Source organism: Ranitomeya variabilis, chromosome 4, assembly GCF_051348905.1.
Source record: "Ranitomeya variabilis isolate aRanVar5 chromosome 4, aRanVar5.hap1, whole genome shotgun sequence".
In the NCBI taxonomy this organism is placed as follows: Eukaryota; Metazoa; Chordata; class Amphibia; order Anura; family Dendrobatidae; genus Ranitomeya; species Ranitomeya variabilis.
Window position 1 is genome coordinate 317234753 of NC_135235.1, and position 23564 is coordinate 317258316.

Genomic DNA, 23564 nt, shown 5'->3' on the forward strand with positions numbered 1-23564 from the left:
TGGAGGCCACCCCTCACAGACTCAGTGCTGCAGCCCCTTCACTCTCTGGATGGGGGGCTCCGGAGGCCACCCCTCACAGACCCAGTGCTGCAGCCCCTTCACTCTCTGGATGGGGGGCTCTGGAGGCCACCCCTCACAGACTCAGTGCTGCAGCCCCTTCATTCTCTGGATGGGGGGCTCCGGAGGCCACCCCTCACAGACCCAGTGCTGCAGCCCCTTCACTCTCTGGATGGGGGCTCCGGAGACCACACCTCACAGTTCCTACCCCTAGCGATATGCTCCCTCTCTATAAGTAGCGCACACACGTGTTGGGTACCAAAGAGAAGCTCTGCAGCCATTAAAAACCAGCCAGTAAAAACTGGGAAAAATGCCGACTATTACCGAACATAGACTCAGCCACCATCAGTGTGAAAGAACAGAGTTCCAGGTCACTGTGCCCTGAGGTGCTGGGTGTAAATGGTCACTGTTCTCCATGGCTTCTGGATCTCATACTTTGTCTGCATCCTTACACTATAGATCATTAGTCTCATAAGAAAAATGCACAAAAATGTGATGACCATGAACACTTCTGTGGACAGGTTCCCCCACGAGTGTGCACTCTGCCCTGTACAATCGAGCGTCACGACGAGATGGAGCAGACGAACATCGCGAAGATCCTCTCGCTTCACGGACTACTTTTCCAGAAAGGAGCATGGCTACATAGTGACGTTCGTGACGTGATCGCAACACACCCAACGGCTCGCGTTCGGCGCATCACGGAGCTCCCGTTTATGGTCAATGGGCGGAAGGATCTCTATTCCCAGAATGTGGATCCGGAGTAGGTGAAGGATGCAGCTGGGAATGTTGTGTGCTGGAGGCTCCCGGACTTGGTGATGTGTGTGCGGTGAGTATGGCGATGCCGGATACTCCCCTTCCCGCTACTCACCTGTTCTGTGCTCGGTTTCCGTAGTTACACCTTGCCCCAGGGCCATAGTCGTCTGTGCGCGGAGCAAGATGTCAGGCCCCGCCCCGCCCCCTGCTTGCTGCAGAGACAAGGCCCGGGTGTCAGGAGCTGTGGCCGTGTCACTGCGAGCAGCATCCTCCGGAGCATCACCGGAGACCCGGCTGTCAGTGCGAGCCCGTAGCCTGGCCGTGTCGAGAGCCATGTGCGGGTGTGTGGCGACTATCCGGGGCTGTATACAGCCCACGACCTGGGTTATACCTAAATCTATATACTGTGTTCTGCATCTGTGCAACCAGTAACATACACTGCTATACTGTCTCCATACACCTGCCTCTTGTATCTATCTATCTATATATATATATATATATATATATATATATATATATATATATTGTCTCCATACACCCGCCTCCTGTATATACACTGCTATACTGTCTCCATACACCTGCCTCCTGTATATACACTGCTATACTGTCTCTATACACCTGCCTCCTGTATATACACCGCTATACCGTCTCCATACACCTGCCTCCTGTATATACACTGCTATATTGTCTCCATACACCTGCCTCCTGTATATATACGCTGCTATACTGTCTCCATACACCTGCCTCTTGTGTGTGTGTGTGTATATATATATACCGTATTTTCCGGCGTATAAGACGACTGGGCGTATAAGACGACCCCCCAACTTTACCAGTTAAAATATAAAATCTTCTTAAAAGTCGGGGGTCTTCTTATACACCCTATGTCGTCTTATAGGGCCGGTGAATATGTGCCTTTTGGGGGGGGGGGGAGTGATCCTGATGCCGAGGGGGCGTCTCACAGGAAAGTGAGTATCCCCCATTACCTTATCGTAGCGGTGCAGCGTGGGGGTCTCAGTGCTGGGAGTGGCGGCGGCTGCTGTACTCTGGTGCGGCGGCTGCTGTGCTCTGGTGCGGCGGCTCCTCTTCTGTGTGGGGCCTCTGTGCTGTGAGGTGGCGGTGGCGGTGGCGGCGGCATATCTTTATCCAGTTGGGGCTCCTCCGGCATCTCCTTAGCCCTGGAGGCCCCGCCGCAACTCCATCGGTGCAATGCAGCGGCCATTTTCCCGGAGGCAGCTCAATAGGTGCGATGCGGTGGCCTCCGGGAAAATGGCCGCTGCTCAGATTCAGATCTCGTCCCGAAATCTCGGGACACGAGATCTGAATCTGAGCAGCGGCCATTTTCCCGGAGGCCACCACATTGCACCGATGGAGTTGCGGCGGGGCCTCCAGGGCTAAGGAGATGCCGGAGGAGCCCCAACTGGATAAAGATACGCCGCTGCCGCCGCCACCTCACAGCACAGAGGCCCCACACAGAAGAGGAGCCGCCGCACCAGAACACAGCAGCCGCCGCCGCCGCTCCCAGCACTGACACCCCCACGCTGCACCGCTAGGATAAGGTAATGGGGATTACTCACTTTCCTGTGAGACGCCCCCTCGTCATCAGGATCACTCCCCCTCCCCACCCACCATATACACCGGCGTACACGACGATTCCCGGCGTATAAGACGACCCCCGACTTTTAAGAAGATTTTCGGGGGTTAAAAAGTCGTCTTATACGCCGGAAAATACGGTATATATATATATATATATATATATATATATATATATATATATATATTGTCTCCATACACCCGCCTCCTGTATATACACTACTATACCGTCTCCATACACCTGCCTCCTGTATATGCACTGCTATACCGTCTCCATACACCTGTCTCCTGTATATATACACTGCTATACTGGCTCCATACACCACAGACACTGCTATACTGTTTCCATACACCACCTCCTGAATATATACACTGCTATACTGTCTCCATACACCCATCTCCTATATATACACTGCTATACTGTCTCCATACACCTGCCTCCTGTATATACACTGCTATACCGTCTCCATACACCTGCCTCCTGTATATACACTGCTATACTGTCTCCATACACCTGCCTCCAGTATATACACTGCTATACTGTTTCCATACACCTGCCTCCTGTATATACACTGCTACACCGTCTCCATACACTTGCCTCCTGTATATATACACTGCTAAACCGTCTCCATACACCTGCCTCCTGTGTATACACTGCTATACTGTCTCCATACACCTGCCTCCTGTATGTACACTGCTATACTGTCTCCATACACCTGCCTCCTGTATATACACTGCTATACTGTCTCCATACACCTGCCTCCTGTATATACACTGCTATACTGTCTCCATACACCTGCCTCCTGTATATACACTGCTATACTGTTTCCATACACCTGCCTCCTGTATATACACTGCTACACCGTCTCCATACACTTGCCTCCTGTGTATACACTGCTATACTGTCTCCATACACCTGCCTCCTGTATGTACACTGCTATACTGTCTCCATACACCTGCCTCCTGTATATACACTGCTATACTGTCTCCATACACCTGCCTCCTGTATATACACTGCTATACCGTCTCCATACACCTGCCTCCTGTATATATATACACTGCTCTACCCTCTCCATACACCAGACACTGCTATACTGTCTCCATACACCACCTCCTGTATATATACACTGCTATACTGTCTCCATACACCTGCCTCCTGTATATATACACTGCTATACTGTCTCCATACACCACAGACACTGCTATACTGTCTCCATACACCACCTCCTGAATATATACACTGCTTTACTGTCTCCATACACCACCTCCTGTATATATGCACTGCTATACTGTCTTCATACACCTGCCTCCTGTATATATACACTGCTATACCGTCTCCATACACCTGCCTCCTGTAAATACACTGCTATACTGTCTCCATACACCTGCCTCCTGTATATATACACTGCTATACTGTCTTCATACACCACAGACACTGCTATACTGTCTCCATACACCACCTCCTGAATATATACACTGCTTTACTGTCTCCATACACCACCTCCTGTATATATGCACTGCTATACTGTCTTCATACACCTGCCTCCTGTAAATACACTGCTATACTGTCTCCATACACCTGCCTCCTGTATATATACACTGCTATACTGTCTTCATACACCACAGACACTGCTGTACTGTCTCCATACACCACCTCCTGTGTGTATATATATATATATATATATATATATATATATATATATGTCTCAATACACCCATCTCCTATATATACACTGCTATACTGTCTCTATACACCTGCCTCCTGTATATATACTGCTATACTGTCTCCATACACCACAGACACTGCTGTACTGTCTCTATACACCACCTCCTGTATATATACACTGCTATACTGTCTCCATACACCACAGACACTGCTATACTGTCTCCATACACCACAGACACTGCTATACTGTCTCCATACACCACCTCCTGTATATATACACTGCTATACTGTCTCCTTAGGGTATGTGTCCACGTTCAGGATGGCCGCGGTTTGGACGGAGCGGCAAACCCGCTCCGCCCTAAGATCCGCCCCCTTCTGTAGACGCGATGATGCCGGATGTGTTCATTGCACACATCCGGCATCATCCCACCCCACACATAGGGCCCTGTGTTTTACCTTGCGGCAGCGCAGCATCGCCGCAAGGTAAACGGACATGCTGCGATCTAAAAAGACACGCTGCATGTCCGGAATCGCAGGGCCGCCGGATGCGTGTTACCACGCATAGTGGAGACGGGATTTCATAAAATCCCCTCCACTATGCTGTAACATCTGGATTCTGCTTGTTTGACACTGTGGCTCTACGCAGTGTCAAACACGCAGCATTTCCTGAACGTGGAAACATACCCTTACACCACCTGTATATATGCACTGCTATACTGTCTCCATACACCACCTGTATATATACACTGCTATACTGTCTCCATACACTACCTCTTGTGTATATACACTGCTATACTGTCTCCATACACCACAGACACTGCTATACTGTCTCCATACACCACCTCCTGTATATATACACTGCTATACTGTCTCCATACACCAGACACTGCTATACTGTCTCCATACACCACCTCCTGTATATATACACTGCTATACTGTCTCCATACACCAGACACTGCTATACTGTCTCCATACACCCACCTTCTGTATATATACACTGCTTTTCTGTCCCCATACACCTACACTCTGTATACACAGTTCCTTGCGAAAGTATTCGGCTCCCTGGAATTTTTCAACCTTTTCCCACATATCATGCTTCAAACATAAAGATACCAAATGTAAATTTTTGGTGAAGAATCAACAACAAGTGGAACACAATTGTGAAGTTGAACGAAATTTATTGGTTATTTTAAATTTTTGTGGAAATTCAAAAACTGAAAAGTGGGGCATGCAATATTATTCTGCCTCTTTAACTTAATACTTTGTTGCATCACCTTTTGCTGCGATTACAGCTGCAAGTCACTTGGGCTATGTCTCAATCAGTTTTGTACATCGAGAGACTCAAATTCTTGCCCATTCTACCTTGGCAAACAGCTCGAGCTCAGTGAGGTTTGATGGAGATCGTTTGTGAACAGCAGTTTTCAGCTTTCCACAGATTCTCGATTGGATTGAGGCCTGGACTTTGACTTGGCCATTCTAACACATGGATACGTTTATTTGTGAGCCATTCCATTGTAGATTTTGCTTTATGTTTGGGATCGTTGTCTTGTTGGAAGACAAATCTCCGTCCCAGTCTCAGGTCTTTTGCAGACTCCAACAGGTTTTCTTCAAGAATGGTCCTGTATTTGGCTCCATCCATCTTCCCATCAATTTTAACCATCTTCCTTGTCCCTGCTGAAGAAAAGCAGGCCCAAACCATGAGGCTGCCCAAACCATGATGCTGCCACCACCGTGTTTGACAGTGGGGATGGTGTGTCCAGGGTGTTGAGCTGTGTTGCCTTTACGCCAAACACATCGTTTGGCATTGTTGCCAGACAGTTCGATTTTGGTTTCATCTGACCAGAGCACCTTCCACATGTTTGGTGTGTCTCCCAGGTGGTTTGTTGCAAACTTTAAATGACACTTTTTATGGATATCTTTGAGAAATGGCTTTCTTCTTGCCACTCTTCCATAAAGGCCAGATTTGTGCAGTGTACGACTGATTGTTGTCCTATGGACAGACTGTCCCACCTCAGCTGTAGATCTCTGCAGTTCATCCAGAGTGATCATGGGCCTCTTGGCTGCATCTCTGATCAGTCTTCTCCTTGTTTGAGATGAAAGTTTAGAGGGACGGCCGGGTCTTGGTAGATTTGCAGTGGTATGATACTTCTTCCATTTCAATATGATTGCTTGCACAGTGCTCCTTGGGATGTTTAAAGTTTTGGAAATCATTTTGTATCCAAATCCGGCTTTAAACTTCACAACAGTATCACGGACCTGCCTGTTGTGTTCCTTGGTCTTCATGATGCTCTCTGTACTTCAAACAGAACCCTGAGACTATCACAGAGCAGGTGCATTTATACGGAGACTTGATTACACACAGGTGGATTATATTTATCATCATTAGGCATTTCGGACAACATTGGATCATTCAGAGATCCACAATGAACTTCTGGAGTGAGTTTGCTGCACTGAAAGTAAAGGGGCTGAATAATATTACACGCCACACTTTTCAGTTTTTGATTTTCCACAAAAACATAACCAATAAATTTCGTTGAAGCTCACAATTATGTTCCACTTGATGTTGATTCTTCACCAAAAATTTACATTTGGTATCTTTATGTTTGAAGCATGATATGTGGGAAAAGGTTGAAAAGTTCCAGGGAGCCGAATACTTTTGCAAGGCGCTGTATACACTTCTCTACTGTCTCCATGCTCCCACCTCCTATATATACACACTACTATACTGTCTCCATACATCCACATCATATATCAACTGCTATCCTGTCTCCATGCTCCCACCTCCTATATATACACACTACTATACTGTCTCCATACATCCACCTCCTGTACATATACACTGCTATTCTGTCTCCATACACCTGCCTCCTATATATATCACCTACTGCTATACTGTCTCCATACACCCACCTCATATATACACTGCTATACTGTCTCCATACACCTGCCTCCTGTATATATACTCTGCTGTACTGTCTCCATCCACCTGCCTCCTATATATTACACACTGCTATACTGTCTCCATACACCCATCTCACTAATATATATATATAGAGAGAGAGACACACACACACGCGCACACACACACGTGCTTCTCAGAAAATTAGAATATCAAAAAGTTAATATATTTCAGTTCTTCAATACAAAAATTGGAACTCATATATTGTATAGTCATTACAAACAGTGTGATCTATTTCAAGTGTTTATTTCTGTTAATGTTGATGATTATGGCTTACAGCCAATGAAAACCCAAAAGTCATTATCTCGGTAACTTATAATAATTATCAAAAAACACCTGCAAAGACTTCCTAAGCGTTTAAAGGGAACCTGTCACCCCCAAAATCGAAGATGAGCTAAGCCCACCAGCATCAGGGGCTTATCTATAGCATTCTGTAATGCTGTGGATAAGCCCCCTATGTATCCTGAAAGATGAGAAGAAAAGGTTAGATTATACTCACCCAGGGACGGTCCTGCTGCGGTCTGGTCCGATGGGCGTCGCAGTCTGGTCCGGGGCCTCCCATCTTCTTACGATGACATCCTCTTCTTGTCTTCATGCTGCGGCTCCGGCGTACTTTGTCTGCCCTGTTCAGGGCAGAGCAAAGTACTGCAGTGCGCAGGTGCCGGGAAAGGTTAGAGAGGCCCGGCACCTGCGCACTGCAGTACTTTGCTCTTCCCTCAACAGGTCAGACAAAGTACGCCGGAGCCGCAGCGTGAAGGCAAGAAGAGGACGTCATCGTAAGAAAATAGGAGGCCCCGGACCATGATGCCCATGAGATCGGACCGCCCACCCAGGTGAGTAAAATCTAACCTCTTTTTCCAGTTCACCATCCTGACAGCACCATTGGAGGACGTCCTTCTTACCCTCAGTGGGACAGGAACAACAAGCGGTTAAAAGGACCCTCCCCACTCCACCCACCAGTGTTTTTCCTGTCCCACTGCGGATAGGAACGGCAAGCTTTTCCTCCGACGGTGCTGTGCAGATGGTGGGGATCGGGGGGCCCAGCCTTTCCCTTCCCTGCCGCAAGATATCTGCGGCTGATACCTGCTATGGGGGGTCCCTCAGCCTCCCCAGTGCAGCGCTGCTCCTGGGGTCGGGTCCGTCTCCTCTGTTCAGGGGGCTCTTGGTCCGGGCGCTTTCTGCCGGGGGGTGAGTGCGGCGGCCGCAGCGTTCCCCATCAGCTTCCAGGTGGCTTCCGGGTCCAACGGCCGCGTCACTTCCGGCCGCGACTGCCGCGTCACTTCCGGTCGCGGCAGCGATGGCGGCAGCGTGGGAGAATGGCGCCGGCAGTAGCGCCGGCCTCAGGGCAGAGCAGCACGTTAAACCGCAGCGGCGGTAAGGAGGGCAGGATCAACCAGGTAAAACCTATATAAACGCCTTATGAGGGTCTTTATGCCGCCGGCCATCCTGACAAAAGGAGCACTCGGCTATATGGTAAATTGTCCTCACTATGGAGGAAACTGCCAGACCTGAGGGGACTGACCAGCTTCAGGGGCACGTGAGTAGGCTATACTAAGCCATACGACAATGCTCACCCCTCCCCCTACTTTCCTATCTACAAGGTGTATCTATGTATTTCTATCTATCCTAGGCAGAGCCTCCTATCCCCACATCCGAAAGGAAAAAATCAGGGAAAAATAAATGCCCAATATGTGCTGCTAAATTTCCGGAAATTGGCGGAAGCCACTATGCAAGTCGTGCACATCTAAAATTGTGGGTGATGAACAGACTGCATTATTAGCCAGTATGAGGACAATGATTCGTCAAGAGGTTCAGGCATCCATCTCCAGCTTGAATCTTCCCCAGACAAGCCAGTCGGAACCGCAAACATCACGGAAAAGGCCAAGAGAGTCTAGTCCCTCTTCCGAAGGAGAGATTTCGGAGGATTCAGACCAGGAGGAAAGAGACGGATCATTGGGCAGAGGGAAGAGATATCTCTTCTCGGCGGCAGATACAGATGAGCTTCTTCATGCAGTTCGTAACACCATGCAGTTACAGGACACGCCAGAGGAGACCTCGATCCAGGATGAAATGTTTGGCGGATTACATGCCCAGGTCACAAAGGTTTTTCCAGTCAACAATCACATCCGTTCCATGATTCTAGAAGAATGGCAGGAAGCGGAGAAGAGACTAGTAGTACCCAGAGATTTCAGACTCCGTTTGCCTTATAATCCAGAGGACATTAAAGTGTGGGATGAAGTTCCCAAGATTGATGTCCCGTTGGCAAAAGTGGCGAAGAAGACCTCAATTCCATTTGAGGACTCCTCCACTTTAAATGATTTAATGGATCGCAAAGCAGATGGACTCCTCCGCAGCAATAATACGGGCCAATATAGTTGCAACATCGGTAGCCTGATCAATGCATCTATGGATAGATGATTTGGAGGAACATCTCAAAGCTAAAACTTCCAGAGATGTTAATCTCAAATCCCTACCGTTACTTAAGCTCGCAACAGGTTTTATGGCAGACGCTTCTGCAGAATCTGTACGCTTCGCTGCCAGAAGCGAGTCCTTATCCAACGTGGCCAGAAGAGCTATCTGGCTAAAGACTTGGTCGGGGGATATCCAATCAAAAAATAAATTGTGCGGAATCCCATTCTCAGGGAATAATGTATTTGGGCCTATTCTAGATGACATCTTAAGAAAAAGCCTCAGATAAAAAGAAGGGGTTCCCTGAGGAAAATACAAAAAAGTACCAGCCCTTTCGTAGATCCCGACCTAGTCAGAAGACAGACTACAGGGGGAAAGGGAAGACTGGGAGGTGGTCTTATCCCAAGGGTGGAAAGGGTAGAGACTCCATCTTCCCAAGTGCAGGTGCAGTAAAGCCGAATAAATGACATCAAGGTGGGTGGTCAGTTACAAAAATTTCTAGGGGGTTGGCAGAAAGTATCCCAAAATCCTTGGATTCTGCAGGTAATTGCTCAGGGGTACAAGCTAGAGTTCTCCAGCAGTCCCCCAGAAAGATTTGTTGTAACCCGACCCTGTCCGCTCTCAGACTCCTCTATGTGGACAAACATCCAGGAGTTGATAGTTAGACGCAATAATCCCAGTACCCATCTCAGAAAGAGGCAACGGCCATTACTCTCACTTATTTTCAATAAAAAAAACGTGGGGGACTCCCGAACGATCATAAATTTAAAACCTCTAAACAGGTGGGTCCGATACAAAAGATTCAGGATGGAATCTATAAAGTCCACAACGCCTCTCATAGACAAGGACATGGGGATGTGCACCTTAGATCTAAGCAATGCATACTACCATGTCCCAATACACACTGCCTACCAAAAATTTCTGAGATTTGCCCTAATGAACAAGGGAATAATGTATCACTTCCAGTTCAAATGTCTCCCCTTTGGGCTTGCTTCGGCGCCCAGAATATTCACCAAACTAATGTCAGAAGTTGTGGCCTATCTAAGGAACCAGAATGTGACCATAGTGCCATATCTGGACGTCTTTCTGATAATGGCGAGATCAGAGAAACTTCTCAGAATAGACTGGAGCTTCACACTTTCCATCCTACAGGATCTGGGGTGGATTGTGAATTGGAAAAAATCTTGCCTGGTCCCAAATTCCAGAATGAAATTTTTGGGGGTCATATTAGACTCCAATGTCAGAACATCTTTTTTACCAGAAGACAGACAGGAGGCCTTGACCAGGGACATACATCAATTCAGGAGGAGTACCCCCTCCATAAGAGAGGCAATGAGGATTCTGGGCTTTATGACGGCATGCATACCCTGTGTGAAATGGAGCCAATTCCACTCGCGGGGATTACAGAGAGAGATTTTGAAATCTTGGAACAGGAAACACAGTTCCCTAAGAAGATGATTGTGTCTCCGTCAGTAAAGAGATCCCTAACCTGGTGGACCACACCGAAAAACTTAAAAAAGGGAGTTCCATGGATCCTCGATCCCTGTGTTACGGTTACCACAGACGCCAGTCAATTCGGATGGGGCGGTCATATAGAAAGGACATATTACCAGGGAGAATGGACTCCTCAGATTGCTGCAAGGTCATCAAACTTCAGGGAGCTGTATGCGATCTGGAAGGTGTTATACCAGGCCCAGTCACAGGTCAGGGGCAGACACGTAAGGATACTGTCCGACAATGTCACAGCAGTGGCATTTCTATGACACCAAGGAGGTCCGAAACATCCACCGCTGCAACACCTAGCAGACCAGATTTTCAGATGGGCGGAGAAATCTGTCAAATCCATCGGTAGTTCACCTGGAAGGCGCCAAGAATCAAGTAGCAGACTTCTTGAGCAGAACGTCTGTACATCCCGGAGAATGGGAACTGAACCCAGAAATATTCAGCAGTCTGTGCCAGAAATGGGGAACACCTCAGGTGGATCTTTTTGCCACCAGGTCAAATACAAAGACCAGAGCATTTTTCTCTCTCAATCCTCTAGACGGAGCCACTGCAGTAGACGCCTTGTCTCAGTATTGGGGAGAAGGTCTCCTGTACGCATTTCCGCCTCTTCCTCTGATACCGAAGACACTCAGGAACATACGAGACGAGAGAGCAACCGTAATCCTGGTAGTTCCTTTTTGGCCAAAAAGGAGCTGGTTCTCTCTACTATCCAGAATGTTAACAGAAAGACCAATCTTATTACCAATCAGGCAGGACCTTCTACTACAGGGGCCGGTGTTCCACAAAGACCCAGACTTTCTTCACCTGTCTGCTTGGATCCTGAACGGCGAACCCTAAGATCCAGAGGCCTGTCAGAAGAAGTCATTACTACACTCCAGGCAAGCAGAAAGCCGGTGACTTCAGCAATTTATAACAAAATCTGGAAGCGATATTGTTCCTTTCTGGGAGAAGTTTCTGTGGATACTTCAAAACCTGACATTCCCAGAATTCTCGACTTCCTGCAACTCTGTTTTGAGAAGGGCCTCCGGCCTAGTACTTTGAAAGTACAGATTGCAGCGCTTAGTGTCTTTTTTGATACGTCACTAGCCTCCCATCCTTGGATAGCAAGATTTTCCAGGGCCACGCAGAGAATGAGACCACTTGTGAGAAAATCAACTCCTCCTTGGGACCTAAACCTGGTCCTTAATACCCTGTGTAAAACCCCGTACTTGTTATCAGAAGATATGGGCATAGCCAATCTCTCCTTTAAAACTGCCTTTCTGATTGCCTTCACGTCAGCTAAGAGATTGGGGGAGATGCAGGCTCTTTCCACTCAGGCCCATATCTTCAGATCTTTGACGACAGGATAGTCTTAAGACTTAACCCAGCCTTCCTTCCCAAAGTAGTGTCCTCAACAAATATAAATCAGGAGATAATCCTTCCCTCATTCTGCCAACACCCTAGAAACACAAAGGAAGGGGTCTACCATAACCTTGACGTTAGGGAGACTGTTCTAAAATACCTGGGGGCGACGGAAGGTTGGAGACGAGACACTAACTTGTTCATACAGTACAGGGGTCCAAATAGAGGTTGCAAGGCAGCAAAATCAACCATTGCTAGGTGGATCAAAACCATGATAAACCTAGCATATACAGACCAAGGGAAAGATCCCCCGGATATTCTTAGAGCCCATTCAACCCGAGCTATCTCTACATCATGGGCGGAGAAGGGGGGAGCCTCAGCTGAGCAAATTTGTAGGGCGGCGACTTGGACCAGTCTTTCTACCTTTGCTAGACACTATAAATTAGATGTCTCATCAGATCAGTTAGCTTTTGGTAGAAAAGTATTACATGCAGTAGTCCCACCCTAGTTTAACATCCTTTAATATTTCTCCAATGGTGCTGTCAGGATGGTGAACTGGAAAACGGTAATTAGTCTTACCGGTAATTGTATTTCCAGGAATCCATCCTGACAGCACTACTAGTTCCCTCCCACTGCAAGTTTATACTATTAACTAATGTGATGTAACACTGGTATATGACTGTTGTTAAACTCTCTTTTTTGCATCCATCCAGATGTGGTACTTAGAAAATCACTGGTGGGTGGAGTGGAGAGGGTCCTTTTAACCGCTTGTTGTTCCTGTCCCACTGAGGGTAAGAAGGACGTCCTCCAGTGGTGCTGTCAGGATGGATTCCTGGAAATACAATTACCGGTAAGACTAATTACCGTTTTCTCATCTTTCAGGATACATTGGGGGCTTATCTACAGCATTACAGAATGCTGTAGATAAGCCCCTGATGCTGGTGGGCTTAGCTCATCTTCGATTTTGGGGGTGACAGGTTCCCTTTACAAAGGCCCCTTAGTCTGTTTCAGTAGCTCCACAATCATGGGGAAGACTGCTGACTTGACACATGTCCAGAAGGCAGTCACTGACACACTCCACAAGGTGGGTAAGCCACAAAAGGTCATTTCTAAAGAAGCTGGCTGTTCAGAGTGCAGTATCCAAGCATATTAATGGAAAGTTGAGTGGAAGGAAAAAGTGTGGTAGAAAAAGGTGCACAAGCAACCGGGATAACTGCAGCCTTGGAAGGATTAAGAAAAGGCCATTCAAAAATTTGGGGGAGATTCACAAGGAGTGGACTGCTGCTGGAGTCATTGCTTCAAGAACAACCACACACAGATGTATCCAGGATAAGGGCTACAAGTGTCACATTCCTTGTGTGAAGCTACTCATGACCAATAGACAACGCCAGAAGTGTCTTACCTGGGCCCATGAGGAAAAAAACTGGACTGTTGCTCAGTGGTCCAAGGTGGTGTTTCCAGATGAAAGTAAATTTTGCATTTCCTTTGGGAAACAAGGTCCCAGAGTCTGAAGGAAGAGTGGAGAGGCCACAATCCAAGCTGCTTGAGGTCTAGGGTGAAGTTTCCACAATCAGTGATGGTTTGGGGAGCCATGTAATCTGCTGGTGTAGGTCCCCTGTATTTTACCAAGACCAAAGTCAGTGCAACAGTCTACCAGGAAATTTTAGAGCACTTCATGCTTCCCTCTGCTGACAAGCATTTTGGAGATGAAAATTTCATTCCCCAGTAGGACTTGGCACCTGTCCACACTGTCAAAAGTACCAATACTTGGTGTAAAAACAACAGTATCACTGTGCTTGATTGGCCAGCAAACTCGCCTGACCTTAATCCCATAGAGAATCTATGGAGTATTGTCAAGATGAAGATGAGACACCAGACCCAACAATACAGATTGAAGGCTGCTATCAAAGCAACTTGGGCTTCCATAACACCTCAGCAATGCCACAGGCTAATCGCCTCCATGCCACGCCGCATTGAAGGAGTAATGGTATATGTGCACAGGTTGCAGATTTTTGTGCAGATTTCTATTATGGAATGGGTGCAGAAACGCAGCAGATCTACACAAAGAAATGACATGGTCCTTTTTTTAATCTGCGTTTTCCGTGCAGATTTTTCCCCACCATTAGCACAGCATTTTTTTTTGCCATTAATTTACATTGTATTGTAAATTACTTGCAGATCTGCAGCGTTTCTGCGTGGAAAAAAAAATCTGCAGATCTGCGGGAAAAATGCAACGTGTGCACATACCCTTAATCCGCAGGGCGGATTTACCAAAAGCATTCCGGAAAAATCTGCAGAGTAATCCGCAGCGTGTGCACATAGCCTGTTTGATGCAAAAGGAGCCCCAACCAAGTATTGAGTGCATTTACTGAACGTACATTTCAGTAGGCCAACATTTCGGATTTTAAAATCATTTTTCAAGCTGGTGTTATAAAGTATTCTAATTTACTGTGATACTGAGTTTTGTCTGTAAGCCATAATCATTAACATTAACAGAAATAAACACTTGAAATAGATCACTCTGTTTATAATGTAATTGTATATGAGCTTCACTTTTTATATTGAAGAACTGAAATAAATTAACTTTTTGATGATATTGTAATTTTGTGAGAAGCTCCTGTGTCTTGTGGACCTGATGAGGGTAGTGTACTTACATTGTACATTTATAGAAGGTCTAGCTGGACTGAAATATTGGTAATATATCAGAATTATGCAGGTATTCTGACATGGATTTTCAAAGTAAGTACGGTACACTGATTCAATCAGTTCTGTTTTATTTCACAGGAGAAAAAATATATATATATACACACACACAGGAGGTGGTTGTATGGAGATATATATATATATATGCTGGTGTGAGCAGGGGGACCTTGCTTGGCCTGCAGGATTTTAATCCATGTCAGGATAGTGTGTTGCTAACGGTAATTTTTTTAGACTGTGGTCCCACTTCTCTTCACTTCATTAACCAGGTTCTCCCATGTAGTTCTGGGCTGATTCCTGACCTTTCTCAGGGTCTTCTTTACCCTATGAGGTGAGACCTTGCATGGAGCCCCAGACTGAGGAAGAGTGACAGTCATCTTATGTTTCTTCCATTTTCTAATAATTGTGCCAAGTTTTGGTGCCTTCTCACCAAGCTGCTTGGCTATTGTCCTGTAGCCCATCCCAGCCTTATGCAGGGCTACAATTTTGTCCCTGGTGTCCTTAGACAGCTCTTTGGTTTTGGCCATGGTGGAGAGGTTTGTGTGGACAGGTGTCTTTTATACAGGTAACAAGTTCAAACAGATGCAATTATTACAGGCAATGAGTGCAGAGTAGGAGGACTTCTTATAGAAAAACTAGCAGGTCTGTGAGAGCCAGAATTGTTGCTGGTTGGTAGGTGATCAAATACTTATTTCATGGAGTAAAATTAAATTTAATTATTTAATAATCCTACATTGTGATTTTTGTTTTTACATTCTGTCTCTCACAGTTGAAGTGTACCTACGATAAAAAATACAGACTTCTCCATTCTTTGTAGGTGGGAAAACTTGCAAAATTGGCAGAGTATCAAATACTTATTCTCCCCACTGTATACGCTGTATCCTACTGTGTATCCATATACCTCCTCTCAATAAATATATATATTTATGTATTCTACAACTACAAATAGTCATGTGCTATTCTATACCATGTATCCCTACACTCAATCTCCTATGCATATATGCATTGGCAGACACAGAGAAGAGGCCTCTGTTCAAGGACAATATATGGACCTTTTGCAGTCATAATGCACAATTCCACCTGCTTGGGACGGGGTGCATCAATGATATGTCCTCCCATTTATGTACCATATATACTCGAGTATAAGCCGAGGCACCTACTTTTACCACGGAAAACTGCGTAAACTTATTGACTTGAGTATAAGCCGGGTATGCATTGTCTCCTCATCCCTGTCCTGCTATGCATGGCTCCCCCTTCCCTGTCCTGGTATGAATGCATCCCTGTCTGCATGCCTCCCCTGTTCTGACCCTGTATGCATGCTTCCCCCGTTCTGTTCCAGTATGCATGCCTCCCCCCGTTCCGTTCCTGTATGCATGCCTCCCCCCGTTCCGTTCCTGTATGCATGCCTCCCCCCGTTCCGTTCCTGTATGCATGCCTCCCCCGTTCCGTTCCTGTATGCATGCCTCCCCCGTTCCGTTCCTGTATGCATGCCTCCCCCGTTCCGTTCCTGTATGCATGCCTCCCCCGTTCCGTTCCTGTATGCATGCCTCCCTGTTTTCTGTCCCGGTATACGTGCCTCCCCCGTTCTGTCCCTGTATGCATGCCTCCCCCGTTCCGTTCCTGTATGCATGCCTTCCCCGTTCCTGTATGCATGCCTCCCCCGTTCCGTTCCTGTATGCATGCCTCCCCCGTTCCGTTCCTGTATGCATGCCTCCCCCGTTCTGTCCCTGTATGCGTGCCTGCCCCGTTCTGTCCCTGTATGCCTGCCTCCCCTGTTCTGTCCCTGTATGCGTGCCTCCCCCGTTCTGTCCCTGTATGCCTGCCTCCCCCGTTCTGTCCCTTTATGCGTGCCTCCCCTGTTCTGTCCCTGTATGCGTGCCTTCCCCTTTTCTGTCCTGGTATGCGTGCCTCCCCCGTTCCGTCCCGTCCCTGTATGCATGCCTCCTTATCCCCTATCCCTGTGTACATGTTTCCTATTGAAAAAAACCCCATCATACTCACCTACCTGCGCGCCCTCGGTGCTGGCACTGCATCTTGTTTCATCAGCCAGCGCCTGCCTGCAGCTCTTCCTGTGCTCAGCGGTCACGTGGTACCTCTCATTAAGGTGATGAATATGTGCTTCACGGCTATGGGAGTGGAGACGCGTCCATATTCATCACCTTAATGAGCGGTACCACGTGACCGCTCAGGAGAGGAGAGCTGCAGGCAGGCGCCCGGGGCCGGAACGAGATGTAGTGCCAGCACCGAGGGCGCACAGGTAGGGGAGTATGATGTGTGCGCCGACTCCTGGCACCAGCTGCTCCGCCGCCCCCCCTCCCCCGCTGGCTTTCTGTACCGTGACTCGTGTATAAGCCCAGGGGACGTCTTCAGCACACAAAAATGTGCTGAAAAACTCTGCTTATACATGAGTATATACGGTATGTATACATTGTATTCTGCAAGTGTGCAGCTAGTCCTGTGTATGTCTATACAGTGTGTATTTATATTGTGTATCTCTACAGCACATCTCCCTCTCTCTATTGGATACATGGTGTAATGTATACATGACTAGTTATAGAATGAATATATATATATATATATATATATATGTGTGTGTGTGTGTGTGTGTACGTACAGCAGCTTGATGTATATAGACCAGTTATAAAACACAAGGGTTTTACACTACTGTATATGTACTCGTATACTCTCCATATATGCAAGACTTTGTAAAAGTTTTAGATGGGTGTGTAAAAAATGCTTCAAAGTAAGAAAGCTTTAAAAAAATAGAAGCGATAATAGTTTAATTTTATCAAGTTAACCCCAAAGTGAATGAACAAAAGAGAAATCTGAATCAAATCAATATTTGGTGTGACCGCCCTTTGCCTTCAAAACAGCAGCAGTTCTTCTCGGTGCACTTGTCATTTGCACACAGTTATGGAAGAATCTCGGCAGGAGGTTCTTCCAATCATCTTGGAGAATTAACCACAGATCTTCTGTGTACAAAGCTTGTGCATATCCTTCTGTCTCTTCATGTACTCCCAAACAGGCTGGATGAGATCAGAGCTCAGGACTCCTTGTTCTTTACAATGAAGATAGTTTTTAAAGGGAATCTGCCACCCCCTGGGACGTTTTTAACCTATTAATATGGGCATACAGGTAATAGAATGGTAAAAACAGTTAAACTTGTATGCCTCATATCAGCAGTATTCTTTTGGGGAAATCATCTTTTATTCTGTTATGGTAATGAGTTCTTCCAGGCTCTGGGGATTGCGGGGCCACCACTACATGTCACAGAGCAGTGTGACACTGATTGGAGGGGGCTCGAATGATAATGAAGACCGGAGGCAGAGTTTTCTTCGAGCCATTGCACGCCCCGGAGCCTGGAACAACTCATTACCATAACAGAATAAGAGGATTTCTCCACAAGAATACTGCTGATATGAGGCATACAGGTATGACTTTGTACCATTGTATTACCTGTATGCCCATATTAATAGGCTAAAAACGACCCAGTGGGTAACAGAGTCCCTTTAATGATATTGGTTGTATGTTTGGGGTCGTCTTGCTGCAGAGAATATTTGGAGCCCATTAGATGACTTCTGCCAAGGCTATGGAGTCGGCCAAACCTTCCGACTCCTTGCAATTTCCATGACACCAACTCCACCAAAATGGACTCCGACTCCACAGCCCTGGTCAGAGAATGTCTGATGCCGATATTTATCAAATACTTTGTGCACAGTATGGAGAAAGTGGTTTACCATGAAGTGTGTTTGAATGGGCAGAGAAGTTCAAGGAAGCCCACACCAGTGTGAGCTGTGAAGGAGGCCTATCCACAACTGGTGACAACACTGAGCGTACACGTGAACTGTTTCTGTTGGATTGATAAGTGACCGTGGGTTATGTCCCCTGAAAGAAGCCCTAGAAAGACTTAAGATTCACATCTGATGAAAAGGTGAGGACAACACATTAATGGCTCGCAGCTCAGCCTAAAATATCTTTTAATGAGAGAATATGAAAGCTCGCTGACAGATGGACAAAGTATATGGAAAAGCTAGGCGTTTTATATGGAGAAATTATGTATTTCCCTTTTCTGAAAGTTGTGTAAAATAAATTCTACAGCCAAAGTGCGAATATTTTTGACTCACCTGTGCGTATGTTTTTAATAATATGATTACATACTGTACAAAAGTAGTCATGTGCTATTCTTCACCCTCACCTCCTGTGGGTGTCCACATACACCTATATAAATAACTCCAATTGCTAAAAAGTTGCAAAACTGTAAAATGTAAAGAAAGCAAGAATCCAATGCTTTGGAAATCTTTTATCAGCATATGTTGTTCACAACAGAGCATAGAACACAGATCAGAAGTTGAAAGATAGACATTTTTACATTTCCAATGAAAAAAAAAAACTGATTAAGATTGTTGACAGCAACACATCTCAAAAAAGTTGACATGGGGTTATGTTCACATAGCATTTGACCCTATATTCCATGACTCCATCGGGTCTTAGCTCTGAACCCTGGCAAAACGAGATTCGGATGTATGTGCTGACGGGGCCATTGACTATAATGATGCAGATGGAGTCGCAGTGCTTTCTGTTTTACATAATTTTTGGCCATTAAGGCTTATTGGAGGGGGCCAGCAAGATGTAGTAGACTGAATTCCACCAGACCTAAAGGCATCCTGTGGTATTTGCCACCAAGACAGACACTGCACACTCCTTTGTAAGCTAGGCCTCCATGAACGGATGGTAAAAGCTGGCAGCTCCTGCACCCGTTCACAATGCGGACGAGCGACCGGTCGCTATTTACAACTGGCCTACAGCTGAGTTCACACGTTGCGGCTGTTGCTGTGGAGCTGGCACAATTACTGCTTTTTTCCATTTGGATTATTCTAGGATGTGTTTGCCTTACTGTCTCCCTGTATTACGTCCATACACAGGCATCTGGTGCAGAGTTCATGGAACATTTTTCTAGCCAGAAGTCGCTCTAAATGTATTTCATTAAAATAAAAATACACCTCGTAGCAGGTTTTAAGGAGTATTTTAAGCCAAGGAGTATCTACATATGCAGTAACACTCCCTCTGCTCTAAACGGCACAATCCACAGTGTATTTTTAAAAATGACAGTAATCTTCAAGAAGAGCCTGTGTGATGCCAGTGATTACCTGGGGAACTGGGGAGAGTGTTCATTACTCTTCTTTTTGCTCCAGCCCCCACATCAGTGAGATGTCCGTACAAGTTGGACAGTTTATAATTTGACTTTTCAAATCTGCCGGATGGTAAAGCCACGTGTATTTTGCAGCATTTATCCTGCCAGTGCTCTGTTTTTTCCCACAGAAAAATCTGCAAATACTCAACATGTGCACATACATAGTTACATAGTTATTAAGGTTGAAGGAAGACTGTAAGTCCATCTAGTTCAACCCATAGCCTAACCTAACATGCCCTAACATGTTGATCCAGGGGAAGGCAAAAAAAACCCATGTGGCAAAGAGTAACTCCACCATGGGGAAAAAAATTCCTTCCCGACTCCACATACAGCAATCAGACTAGTTCCCTGGATCAACGCCTTATCAAGGAATCTAGTGTATATACCCTGTAACATTATACTTTTCCAGGAAGGCATCCAGTCCCCTCTTAAATTTAATTAATGAATCACTCATTACAACATCATACGGCAGAGAGTTCCATAGTCTCACTGCTCTTACAGTAAAGAATCCGCGTCTGTTATTATGCTTAAACCTTCTTTCCTCCAGACGTAGAGGATGCCCCCTTGTCCCTGTCTCAGGTCTATGATTAAAAAGATCATCAGAAAGGTCTTTGTACTGTCCCCTCATATATTTATACATTAAAATAAGATCACCCCTTAGTCTTCGTTTTTCCAAACTAAATAGCCCCAAGTGTAATAACCTATCTTGGTATTGCAGACCCCCCAGTCCTCTAATAACCTTGGTCGCTCTTCTCTGCACCCGCTCCAGTTCAGCTATGTCTTTCTTATACACCGGAGACCAGAACTGTGCACAGTATTCTAAGTGTGGTCGAACTAGTGACTTGTATAGAGGTAAAATTATGTTCTCCTCATGAGCATCTATGCCTCTTTTAATACATCCCATTATTTTATTTGCCTTTGTAGCAGCTGCCTGACACTGGCCACTGAATATGAGTTTGTCATCCACCCATATACCCAGGTCTTTTTCATTGACGGTTTTGCCCAGAGTTTTAGAATTAAGCACATAGTTATACATCTTATTACTTCTACCCAAGTGCATGACCTTACATTTATCCCCATTAAAGCTCATTTGCCATTTATCAGCCCAAGCTTCTAGTTTACATAAATCATCCTGTAATATAAAATTGTCCTCCCCTGTATTGATTACCCTGCAGAGTTTAGTGTCATCTGCAAATATTGAAATTCTACTCTGAATGCCCCCTACAAGGTCATTAATAAATATGTTAAAAAGAGGGCCCAATACTGACCCCTGTGGTACCCCACTGCTAACCGCGACCCAGTCCCAGGCTTCATTCACATGCCCAACCGTGGGCTTCCTGACCCTAACTGCCTAATATCCGTTGTGATGCCGTGACCCCTGTTACAGCTAGGGGGCGCTGCCTGTGCTCCTCAGGATATGCATGGAGGCATATCTGTAGTTGTAATGGTTGAACTAGCCACACACACACCTCCCAACTATGGGAGTGGTTACAAGTATATAATGTGACCATGTGGTCACATGGGGAAAAAGATGGATGGACCTGAGTGGTCTGTGTGCCAGGTCCTGGAGGGCCTCTGTGTTGGGAGGTCCTGAGAGTAGGACTAGATCCCTGAAGAGCACATGGGGGAGGCCTTGGACCTGGGGGCTTGTGTGTTGGACGGTCCCAGATGAGGATGGACGTCCTGAATAACGCATAGAAAGGACGCGTGTGCAGAGTCCGTGATGGCACTGCGTTTGGGGAAGCTACAGCCCGTCTGAGGATCTGGACTGTCAGGTGGCCTGGTGAGCAAGGCATTGTCCAGGACGGTGATCCCAGTTCGGCAGCTTCCCTGAGAGAGTACTGACAGGAGTCAGTGTATGGAGCAGGAGCTCCTAGAAGGTAACCCAGCGTATGGGGTGCTGTGCGGTCACCCACAGCAACTGGTCAGATAAGGATCAGCGTGTTTAGAGGCCGCGACCCAATGTCATGTGCGCTATATGACTAGGGACATTGATGAATTGTTCGGCGTACGGACACCCATGGTAACTGGACGAAGTGAGAGGTCCAGCATGTTTAGCGTCCGTGAGAAAAAGCCGAATATGAAGTGTCTAAAGATAAAGCTGCAACTTAATGTCACCGGTTGGTGCCTATTGTGTTCTATGAAGTGTATATGATGAACTGTGCATAATCAGGTTTATGATGCCCTAATAAACCGTGTGGACTGTTTAAGTAGAAAAAACGTGTCTAAGTGCTTGAATCCCATGCCAAGCGAGTGTCCCCCAATACACTCAGTAAGTGCAATCTTACACCGTATATGATAAGGCACGTCAGGTCAGGCATTGCAGTCTGAGCACGGTCAGTATATTAGACATGTAAGTCGAGCGTTAGGCCGGATTCCCATTAGTGTATCACTTCGGATGCGTTATGGTAATGATACTTGCCTGCTGCGAGCGTGAGCCGAGTGTCATGCTACTGTGCTCTGAGCCTCTCACATGAGAGAATCACAGCACAGCTGCGGAGGAGACGGAGAAATTTCGACATCTCCTCTGTTGGCGGGAATCGCACTGCACTCGGGTGATATCTGATGTTATACACGCACCCATAGATTTATCAGGTGCAGAAGAGAGAACTTAACGGGACCTCTAGAGATAGCTGAGTGCTGCATTGAAGCGGTGTTTGGCACTCTCAAAAGAATGAGTGGAGCTGCTATGACCATGACCGCCCTCCATTCACGCGGGGCTGTGCAGAGCTTATAAATGTGCCCCTGCTGTGTACTGTGTAATGGCTGTGTCTGATCGTACAGGGATGTGGTCTGATCATACTACAGCTCCTGGGCAGGGGAGGAAGCAAAAGAGTATACAGACCGGACAGTATGGGATCGCAGCTGATTCTTTCTGTGAGATCAGATATTTTCCTGCCTATTTGAATACAGTGTTTTCCCTCACAGAATGCAGCATCTGTGATACCTGTCTGTATACTCTTTTGCTTCCTCTCCTGCCTAGGATCTGTGGTAAGATCAGACACAGCCATTACACACTAGGGGTACATTTATAAGATTATCCCAGCACAAGGACATTTTTTTTTAACACATCCAATTGTGGAAATTGATATTTTTCCAAGCTGCATTGATTAATATGTACCTTTAAGTATAGATGTACAGTACCCTGATCCATAGATGCCCCCACAGTTCCCCCAAGTACTGACAACTTAAGAAAAATGTCTAAAACTAAAGCAGATCATCTAGTCTCATTCCCCCCATGAGGTGCTGCGGTCTGTGCAGAGTGTGGACTGAGGCTGCTCTCAGCAGGTATGATCTAGTGATCTTAATCGCTGACCTTCAGGTTGAATGGTGGAGCAGGGAGCCAGTGGCTTCCTCCTCCCCTGTTATTCCACAGTGTATGCATTCTGAGGAAC

The 23564-nt window shown here is 46.3% G+C and overlaps 1 protein-coding gene across 1 annotated transcript in view; it reads left to right on the forward strand.

The window, feature by feature from the left end:
* Positions 1-729: 729 nt before the first annotated feature.
* The window catches only part of LOC143764643 (uncharacterized), a 92942-nt gene continuing 70107 nt past the window's right edge, over positions 730-23564 (forward strand). Inside the window, exon 1 of the mRNA XM_077250440.1 lies at positions 730-883. The gene's annotated coding sequence lies outside the window, so the exon portion shown is untranslated. The remainder of the gene's footprint in view (positions 884-23564) is intronic.